The 9,741-nt window shown below is 37.2% G+C and overlaps 1 pseudogene; it reads right to left on the reverse strand.

Annotated features, from left to right (window-relative positions):
- Positions 1–6,525: 6,525 nt before the first annotated feature.
- LOC137758896 (small ribosomal subunit protein eS21 pseudogene) lies at positions 6,526–8,862 on the reverse strand (annotated as a pseudogene).
- Positions 8,863–9,741: the final 879 nt, after the last annotated feature.

The following is a 9,741-nucleotide window of genomic DNA, read 5'->3' on the forward strand; positions in this document are numbered from 1 at the left end:
AATTCTACCAAACATTTAGAGAAGAGGTAACACCCACCCTACTCAAACTCTTCCAGAAAATTGCAGAGGAAGGATCACTCCCTAACTCATTCTACAGGGCCACCATCACTGTGATACCAAAACCAGACAAAGATACTACAAAAAAAGAAAATTACAGACCACTATCACCGATGAATACAGATGCAAAAATCCTCAACAAAATACTAGCAAACAGAATCCAACAACACACTAAAAGGATCATACACAATGATCAAGTGTGATTTATCCCAGGGATGCAAGGATTCTTCAATATATGCAAATCAATCAATGTGATACACCATATTAACAAATTGAAGAATAAACACCATATGCTCATCTCAATAGATGCAGAAAAAGCTTCTGACAAAATTCAACCCCCATTTATGATCAAAACTCTCCAGAAAGTGGGCATAGATGGAACCTACCTCAACATAGTAAAGGCCATATACAACAAAACCACAGCAAACATCATTCTCAATGGTGAAAAACTGAACGGATTTCCCCTAAGTTCAGGAACAAGATAAGGATGTCCACTCTCACCACTATTATTCAACACAGTTTTGGACGTCCTAGCCACAGTAATCAGAGAGAAAAAGAAATAAAAGAATACAAATTGGAAAAGAAGTAAAACTGTCACTGTTTGCAGGTGACATGATACTATACATAGAGAATCCTAAAGATGCCACCAGAAAACTACTAGAGCTAATCAATGAATTTGGTAAAGTTGCAGGATACAAAATGTATGCACAGAAATCTCTTTCATTCCTATACACTAACAATGAAAAATCAGAAAGAGAAATTAAGGAAACACTCCTGTTTGCCATTGCAACAAAAAGAATAAAATACCTAGGAATAAACCTACCTAAGGAGGTAAAAGACCTGTACTCAGAAAACTATAAGACACTGATGAAAGAAATCAAAGATGACACAAACAGATGGAGAGATATACCATGTTCTTGGATTGGAAGAATCAATATTGTGAAAATGACTATACTACCCAAAGCAATCTACAGATTCAATGCAATCCCTATCAAATTACCAATGGCATTTTTTACAGAACTAGAACAAAAAAATCTTAAAATTTGTATGGAGACACAAAAGACCCTGAATAGCCAATGCAATCTTGAGGGAAAAAAACAGAGCTGGAGGAATCAGGCTCCCTGACTTCAGACAGCTACAAAGCTACAGTAATCAAGACAATATGGCACTGGCACAAAAACAGAAATATAGATCAATGGAACAGGAGAGAAAGCCCACAGATAAACCCTCACACCTATGTTCAACTAATCTATGACAAAGGAGGCAAGGATATACAATGGAGAAAAGACAGCCTCTTCAATAAGTGGTGCTGGGAAAACTGGACAGCTACATGTAAAAGAATGAAATTAGAACACTCCCTAACACCATACACAAAAATAAACTCAAAATGGATTAAAGACCTAAATGTAAGACCAGGCACTATAAAACTCTTAGAGGTAAACATAGGAAGAACACTCTTTGACATAAATCACAGCAAGATCTTTTTTGACCCACCTCCTAGAGTAATGGAAATAAAAACACAAATAAACAAATGGGACCTAATGAAACTTAAAAGCTTTCCCACAGCAAAGGAAACTATAAACAAGATGAAAAGGCAACCCTCAGAATGGGAGAAAGTATTTGTAAATGAATCAATGGACAAAGGATTAATCTCCAAAATATATAAACAGCTAATGCAGCTCAATATTAAAAAAAAAAAAAACCCAATCAAAATCAGGCAGAAGACCTAAATAGACATTTCTCCAAAGACGACATACAGATGGCTAAGAGGCATATGAAATGCTGCTCCACATCACTAATTATTAGAGAAATGCAAATCAAAACTACAATGAGGTATCACCTCACACCTGTTAGAATGGGCATCATCAGAAAATCTACAAACAACAAATGCTGGAGAGGGTGTGGAGAAAAGGGATCCCTCTTGCACTGTTGGTGGGAATATAAGTTGATACAGCCACTGTGGAGAACAGTATAGAGGTTCTTTCAAAAATAAAAATAGAATTACCGTATGACCCAGCAATCCCACTACTGGGCCTATACCCTGAGAAAACCATAATTCAAAATGAGTCATGTACCACAATGTTCACTGCAGCACTATTAACAATAGCCAGGTCGTGGAAGCAACCTAAATGCCCATCGACAGATGAATGGATAAAGAAGTTGTGGTACATATATACAATGGAATATTACTCAGCCATATAAAGGAACGAAATTGTGTCATTTGTAGAGATGTGGATGGACCTAGAGACTGTCATACAGAGTGAAGTAAGTCAGAAAGAGAAAAACAAATATTGTATACTAATGCATATATGTGGAATCTAGAAAAGAGGTACAGATGAACCAGTTTGCAAGGCAGAAATAGAGACACAGATGTAGAGAACAAATGTGGACTCCAAGAGGGGAAAGCGGGGGAGGGGAGGGGGGTAGGATGAATTGGGAGATTGGGATTGACACATATACACTAATATGTATAAAATAGATAACTAGTAAGAACCTGCTGTATAAAAGTAAATAAATACAATTTTTAGAAAAGAATATTTACTATCTGATCCATTAACAATAAGGTTGCCGACCTCTACTATACAATAATCTTCTTTGTTGTATAAATGACTTATGAGAATATTTTCCCCAAAGATAGTTCTTACCCTAAGCTGCCACCAGCTTTTAAAATAAAAATTTTGTTTTGTTTCACATAGATACAGAACATACAAACTTGTGTCAAATAGCATTCTCAATTCCCTCTTGGTTGCCCTGCTATTTAGAACATGAGGTAAGGAACAGAGCTGGGAAGTAATAAACAATGTATATAATTGTATAAATAAAGTAAGGTACTATATGGCTTATCCATTTTTCAGAGAAATGAGAAGAAAAATGTTTAATCAGAGATACTGTCTGTGACAAATATATGACATATAAACATGTCTTAATGTGAGATGACAAAAAATGTCATGCCAGTGAATACTCTTATTAAGATATTTCTCCCAAAGATAATGCTAGTTTCATTGTCAGGGTTTAAATTGTTAGGACATGTTAAGAATGATCAGGTTTTTTGCAAGGAAATATAATCACATTCAGACCTAATTAAACTTAAAAGCTTTTGCACAGCCAAAGAAACCATCAACAAAATGAAAAGACCAATAAAGTGTCAATATCCAAAATATATATACAGCTCATACAACTCAGCATCAAAAAAACCCCAAACAACACAATTAAAAAATGGGCAGAAGAACTGAATAGACATTTTTCCAAAGAAGATGTACAGATGGCCAACAGGCTCATGAAAAGATGCTCAACATCGCTCTTCATCAGGAAAATGCAAATTAAAACCACAATGAGATATCACCTCATACCTGTCAGAATGGCTATCATCAAAAAGAACACAAATAACAAATGTTGGGGGGGATGTGGAAAAAAGGGACCCCATACACTGTTGGTGGTAATGTCAACTGGTGTAGCCACTGTGGAAAACAATATGGCGGTTTCTCAAAAATCTAAAAATAGAACTACCATATGACCCAGCAATTCCACTACTGGGTATATATCTGAAGAAAATGAAAACACTAATTCAAAAAGATACATGCACCCCAATGTTCAGAGCAGCATTATTGACAATTGCCAAGATATGGAAACAACCTAAGTGTCCCTCAACAGATGAATGGATGAAGAAGATGTGGTATATATATATATATATATATACAATGGAATACTACTCAGCCATAAAAAAGAATGAAAATTTGCCATTTCCAACAGCATGGATGGACTTGGAGGATATTATGCCAAGTGAAATATGTCAGACAGAGAAAGACAAATACTATATGATATCACTTATATGTGGAATCTAAAAAATAGAACAAACTAGTGATTATAACAAAAAGGAAACAGTCACAGATATAGAGAACAAACTAGAGGTTACCAGTGGGGAGAGGGGAGGGGGCAGGGGCAAGATAGAGTAGTAGATTAAGAGGTACAAACTATTGGGTATAAAATCAGCTACAAGGATATACTGTAACAACAGAGGGAATATAGTCAATATTTTATAATCACTATAAATGAGTATAACATTTTAAAAATTGTGAATCACTATGTTGTACACCTGTAACTTATATAATATTGTATAACTATATCTCAATTTTTAAAAAGTTAAAAAAAAAAGAATCACATTCAGGCAGCAGGGTTTCTCTCCCTTCAATGTGCATATGAATCACGTGGGGAACGTCTCACAATGCAGATTCTGACTCAGTAGTCTGAGGTGGGACTTGGGATTGTGCATCCCTAACAGGCTCACCTCTGGACCACACTTTGAGTTGCCAAGCTCTATTACTTAGTCTTTTCTCTACTTTCCTGTGGTAACCAGTCTCTAAGATGGCTCCCAATCATCCCTACCCGCAGAATCCACCCTCTTGTGTGGTCCTCTCTCACATTGTGCCAGGGTGGATCTGTGTGAGAGTTTATGCATGGTATGTCACTTCCAAGATTAGTTTATAAAAGACTTCCATCGTAAGTGTATGTTTTCTCTCTTTCTCCCTCTCTCTCCCTCTTCCTCTCCCTCTCTCTCTCTCTCATTCCACCCGGGGAAAGCCAACTGCCATGCTATAAGGCAACAGAGTGGAAAGGACCATATACTGAGAAGCTGCGTTATCTGGCCAGCAGCTACTGAGGACCCAAGGCCTACTAACGACTACCTGAGTGAATTTAGAACCAGACCCTTCAACTCTGGTTAAACATTGACATCCATGCAGCCCTGTCTGAGAGCTCGACTGCAAATTCATAAGAGACCCTGAGCCAGAACCACCCAGGTAAGCCACTTTCCAATTCCCGACCCTCAGAAACTATGTGAGAGAATACATGGTTGTGGTTTTTTCCAGCTGCTAAGTTTTGTGATAATTTGTTACACAGCAATAGGTAACTAATACCTTTAGTTAATGATTTCACAGTATCTTTTTACAGAGTCTGCACTGATAAAGAAAGGGTAAAATGCAGTTATTTATGGCTAATCAAAAAAGAAAAAACTAATACCTTATAACTACAGTGTCTTTTCACATTAATCACCATGCTTTAGTCTCACACTCATTAGAGGTAGAGATGGCAGGATCATCAGTCCCCCTTTACAGATTTGGAATCTGGTAGGTCCAGAGAAGCTTGATGTTTGTCCAATATCATGTAGCAAGTCAGACAAACCTGAACTGGACCTCCACCTTTCATATTTCTCCTCCCAGGGTTCTTGTCATTAGACTTCCCTGCCTCTGCTTACCATTTCTATCAACTGTTGGTTGGTGGTCAACTAAATAAGGAAGCTGGGAAACATTTAAGAGTTTAGCTCTAGGTTGTAATACCCAATATAAGAGTGGGAGTTGTAATGAGAGCTACCAGCCATTACATCACTTGTGCCATTATTATTTTATCAGATACGTTATTGAACCAGATAAACTGTCATATTATGTATAGCCCAGGACCTAACTGGCAGATCTCCCACCAACTCTTTACGTATTAATGACTTGATAAAAACTGCGTTTAATTCTTTTTTTTCACCTTTCTTGAGATATAATTTACATACTGCACTGTATAAGTTTAAGATGTACAGCATAATGATTTGACTTACATATATTGTGAAATGATTACCACAATAAGTTTAGTTAACATCTGTCATCTCATATAGATACAAAAAAATAAAAGAAAAAGAAAAAACTGTTTTTTCCTTGTGATAAAAACTTATGGATCTACTCTCTTAACTTTCAAGTATACCCTACCGCAGTGTTACCTATAGTCATCATGTTGTACATTACATCACTAGTACTTGTTTATCTTACAAACTGGAAGATTGCATTTTTTACCACCTTCATCCAGTTCCCCCCTCCCTCCAATCCCCACCTCTGGTAACCACAAATCTGATCTGTTCCGTGAGTTTGGGGCTTTTTAAAGATTCCACATACAAACGAGTTCACAGGGTATTTAATTTTATTGCATGTTAATAAAAGCACTTAGGAGTGAGGTGGGGTTATGTCTCCACAGTTTCTTCAGTGTTTTGAAAGGATCACTTAGGGTTTACAAAATTTTGAGTTTGGAGATCATGTAGAAGAAATTAATAAGCAGTTGAAAAAGCTTATAAACAACAAAGATGTCCTGGCTTCCATATTCAGGCATACACCTGATCTACTGGAGGATGAGTTAGTATTTGGTTATCTGGGATCTATGTTGATTTGTGATTCACTAAAATATTTCTGCATGACATTAGTTTTAGTCGTGTCTTTAGATGTTTGGGGAAAAATAAGCATGAAACTTATCATGATATTAAGGCATTCTATGATTTGGGAAAAATATTTGGGAGGACAAAATTATTCTTCTTGAGCTACGAAAGTACTAAAATAGTCATCTTGAAACAAATATTCTTTGTTTTGTTTTGTTTTGTTTTGTTTTGTTTTGTGGGTGTTCACTATTTATTTATGGCAAATACTCCACATCTGTGATCCTCTCCAGTCAGAAGTTCTTTGAGACGATGCCGTAAGCCTTGGCCAGTCGGAGAATGGAATCATCTGACTCACCCATGCTGTGAATGGCCCCGCAGATAGCGTAGGATTTAAACTCGCCGTTGAACGTGCCTGTCACCGTGTCAGCCTCGGCCACGTTCATCTGGATGGCGCGTGGTACTTGGCATCGATGATGCGGTAGCTGGCCGAGCATTTCCGCGGCATGCACAGGTCCATGAACTCGCTGGCGTCGTTCTGAATGTTGAGGGTGCGTCTGGTAGCACCACGATGAGTGCTCGCGCAGAAAGGCAAAACAACTATTCTTAAAGAAATTTACACTACATTTTCCAATTCCCTTAGTGTTGAAATCACCGGAAACTAGAGAGCCTGGCTAGGGTGGTAACATCACCACCCACTAGCTATGTGATACTTGGTTAAAGTCGCTGAACTTCAGTCTCTTTACTAAAAAATGGGCTCAGTTCTATGTTACTTACAGTATTTTAAAAGAATTAAATAATTTAATATCTGTAAATTACATAGTATAGTGCCTATGACATAATAACTTTCAGCAAATGCTGAGAATCTGTTATTTACTAAGTAATAGTTTCGTAAATGGTAACAATCAGGCAATGGGACCTTGTTTCTCCTGCTTGCTATGAACTTCAGGAGAAGAAAGCTAGGAAAATTATAGTGAGTGAGAAGGAACAGAGGCTAGAAAAGTAAAAGATAAAATCAGTTATATCTGTTAATTTTAATTCACATCATCTAGGAATAGACCATATCAAACTTTGGGAGGAAACTGTACATATTTATGAAGTACATATTAAGCATTTGAAATATTCCTTTAGTCCACTAAATATATTTTCCAAAACATTCATCTGGCATTTAGCCTGTACACTTCTGAGACCTAATTACCTTATTTCTTCATTTAAATTGTAATATACACAACCCTCTTTTCCTAGGTGACACTTTAAAATATGAAATGCGATTCCCAGTTCTGCAGTAGGTTTGCATTCCTGTTAGAATTGCTAGGCCTTCCATTCATTTAGATCAGATGAAATGTGTCATCTTCAGTAAAGCTTTACCCAAGTTCTTTGGGCAAAGGCAGCTTTGTCCCTTGAGCTTCTCCAGACAACAATTTGCAAGTATTCCTGTTACAGTTGTTTTCTAAACATTTATTTACATACTTCTTTCCTCTACTAGATGGCAATCACATCAGAAATATGAAGTTTACATTTTTATTTCATCTTTTGCTGAGAGGGGGTACATAAATATTAACTGAGTGAGTGATGAAGGGAATGAATTTGATTCTTTACTGTGGAGTGGAATACATAGAAATATATAGTCTTCTGAGATCTGTGTTTACATATCAATTAGATATTGATATAAATACATGGTATTTAGAAAGAACAATGATCTTACCCTCACGCTAGACCCTTGTGTTTACTTACAGTGGTATGATAAAGATGGCTAAATAAAAGATAAAGAAGAACTTTAAAAAATCAACTCTTCAAAAGAATGTTTAGCAGTTCTGAGATCAAAGGTCAGCTACTAGTATCTTGTATCTTATTATCCAAAAGCAGGTAGTAATTCCCCAGGTGCACACAACATGGCGCCTGTAGATCACCTGTGAAATAAACATACGCTGGCTGTCAAGAAGTGTTTGGTTGTTGTTGTGGGGTTTGCCCCCCTGAGTGAAGAATTTAAAACTAAACATCAGTTTAGATGGGGAAAAAAAAAGGTGGCTAAGATTTTTGACAGTTTTTCCTTCTGCTCCCAAAGTGGCTTCCCAGCAGCAACTTTGGCAGTTGCTCTTGGCAGTAGCTCCTGACACAGGCTCCCAACACCTGCTCCCATCTGCAAGGGCTCTTCTCTGAAATGACTTTCACTGGCAGGGAGTTCCATTATCAAAACTCTAGGGCAGCAGCAGCCTATCCTATCTTTGGGGGCACTAGCCTCCCTTGTCCTTCTCTTGGTACCTGGTCCCTGCTCTCTTAGCACCATTTCTAGGGCAGCTCACAGCAGGACCCACAGAGTCCTCTGGACAGTTACAGAATGAAACTGCTCTTTTTGAGGAACAAGTTCAAAAGTGTGAAGATAAAAATCCTAAATTATAGACCATAGTGCTATATTCTCTGTAATTTTCTATGGTCCACTCAACACTTTCTGAGGTTTGGGATCCCCCTTTGGAGTTGTAACTGCTTGAGGACATTATGTTAACCCTTAGTGGCTGGCGGAACACAAGCCTAGTGGAGATTTTGCTGTTTTATCTTATCTTACCTTACCTCACAGCACACATATCCCTCTTCTTCTGGTGTTTTTTGGAGGATGTTTCCCTCATGTAGCTTCAGTGCATGTGGTTGAGGTGGAGATAGATAATACCCACTATCTCCTTCATTCAAGGGATTATACTATGTTCTCTGTTGCACAGATTCTCTGTTGATCCAAACAACAAAATTCCAGGAATTTTATCTATACATGTATCTATGTATTAGGAAAGATAAATTATTTTTCTGATGGCCTTGTTAAAGATTAAAGGATTATGCAATCTTCAGCTACTATTGGCAACTATGGGGAGATGGCCTACCTGTGAAAGTGAGTGAATGTGTGTGTGTGTGTGTGTGTGTGTGTGTATGTGTGTGTGTGTGTGTGTGAGAGAGATAGAGAGAAAGAGAGAAAGAGAGAGAAAATCCTGAAAATAATATTTGAATGCCAGAACTTAACCTGTCTGACCAGCTCTACTCATGGGTTTCTCTATTACGTGATTCAATAAATTACTCTATTCTTATTATTTGCATAAGGTAGTTTGAATTAAGTTTCTAAAACTGGTAACTAAAATGGCTCAACTAATTGATCAGGAAACTAAGGGATCAATGAAAGCTGCAAATTCCACTTGCTCATCTTTTCCTAGACGGCAGCCATATAACCAGGTAACCAGAATGCCTAGGACAATTTTACTTCAAATGTTTCCTCCTATTTTCCCTATCAATATATTTTTGCATTTCATACTTTATCATTTTTCCAGAAATAAATGGTAATTATGCCCATAGGGCATAAGGACACCAATGAAAACCAAGTTTCCCCAAAGTTATCTTGGATCTTTCAGTATTCTTTTATAAATCTTATATTACAAAAGGAGTTAATAATAGCTGCTCCTCGCCAAAGAATTGTTCTGAAAATTAGTTCTCATTTGTAAAAATAAAAAGGTATATATATCAAA

This window comes from Eschrichtius robustus, chromosome 2 (genome assembly GCF_028021215.1).
Source record: "Eschrichtius robustus isolate mEscRob2 chromosome 2, mEscRob2.pri, whole genome shotgun sequence".
In the NCBI taxonomy this organism is placed as follows: Eukaryota; Metazoa; Chordata; class Mammalia; order Artiodactyla; family Eschrichtiidae; genus Eschrichtius; species Eschrichtius robustus.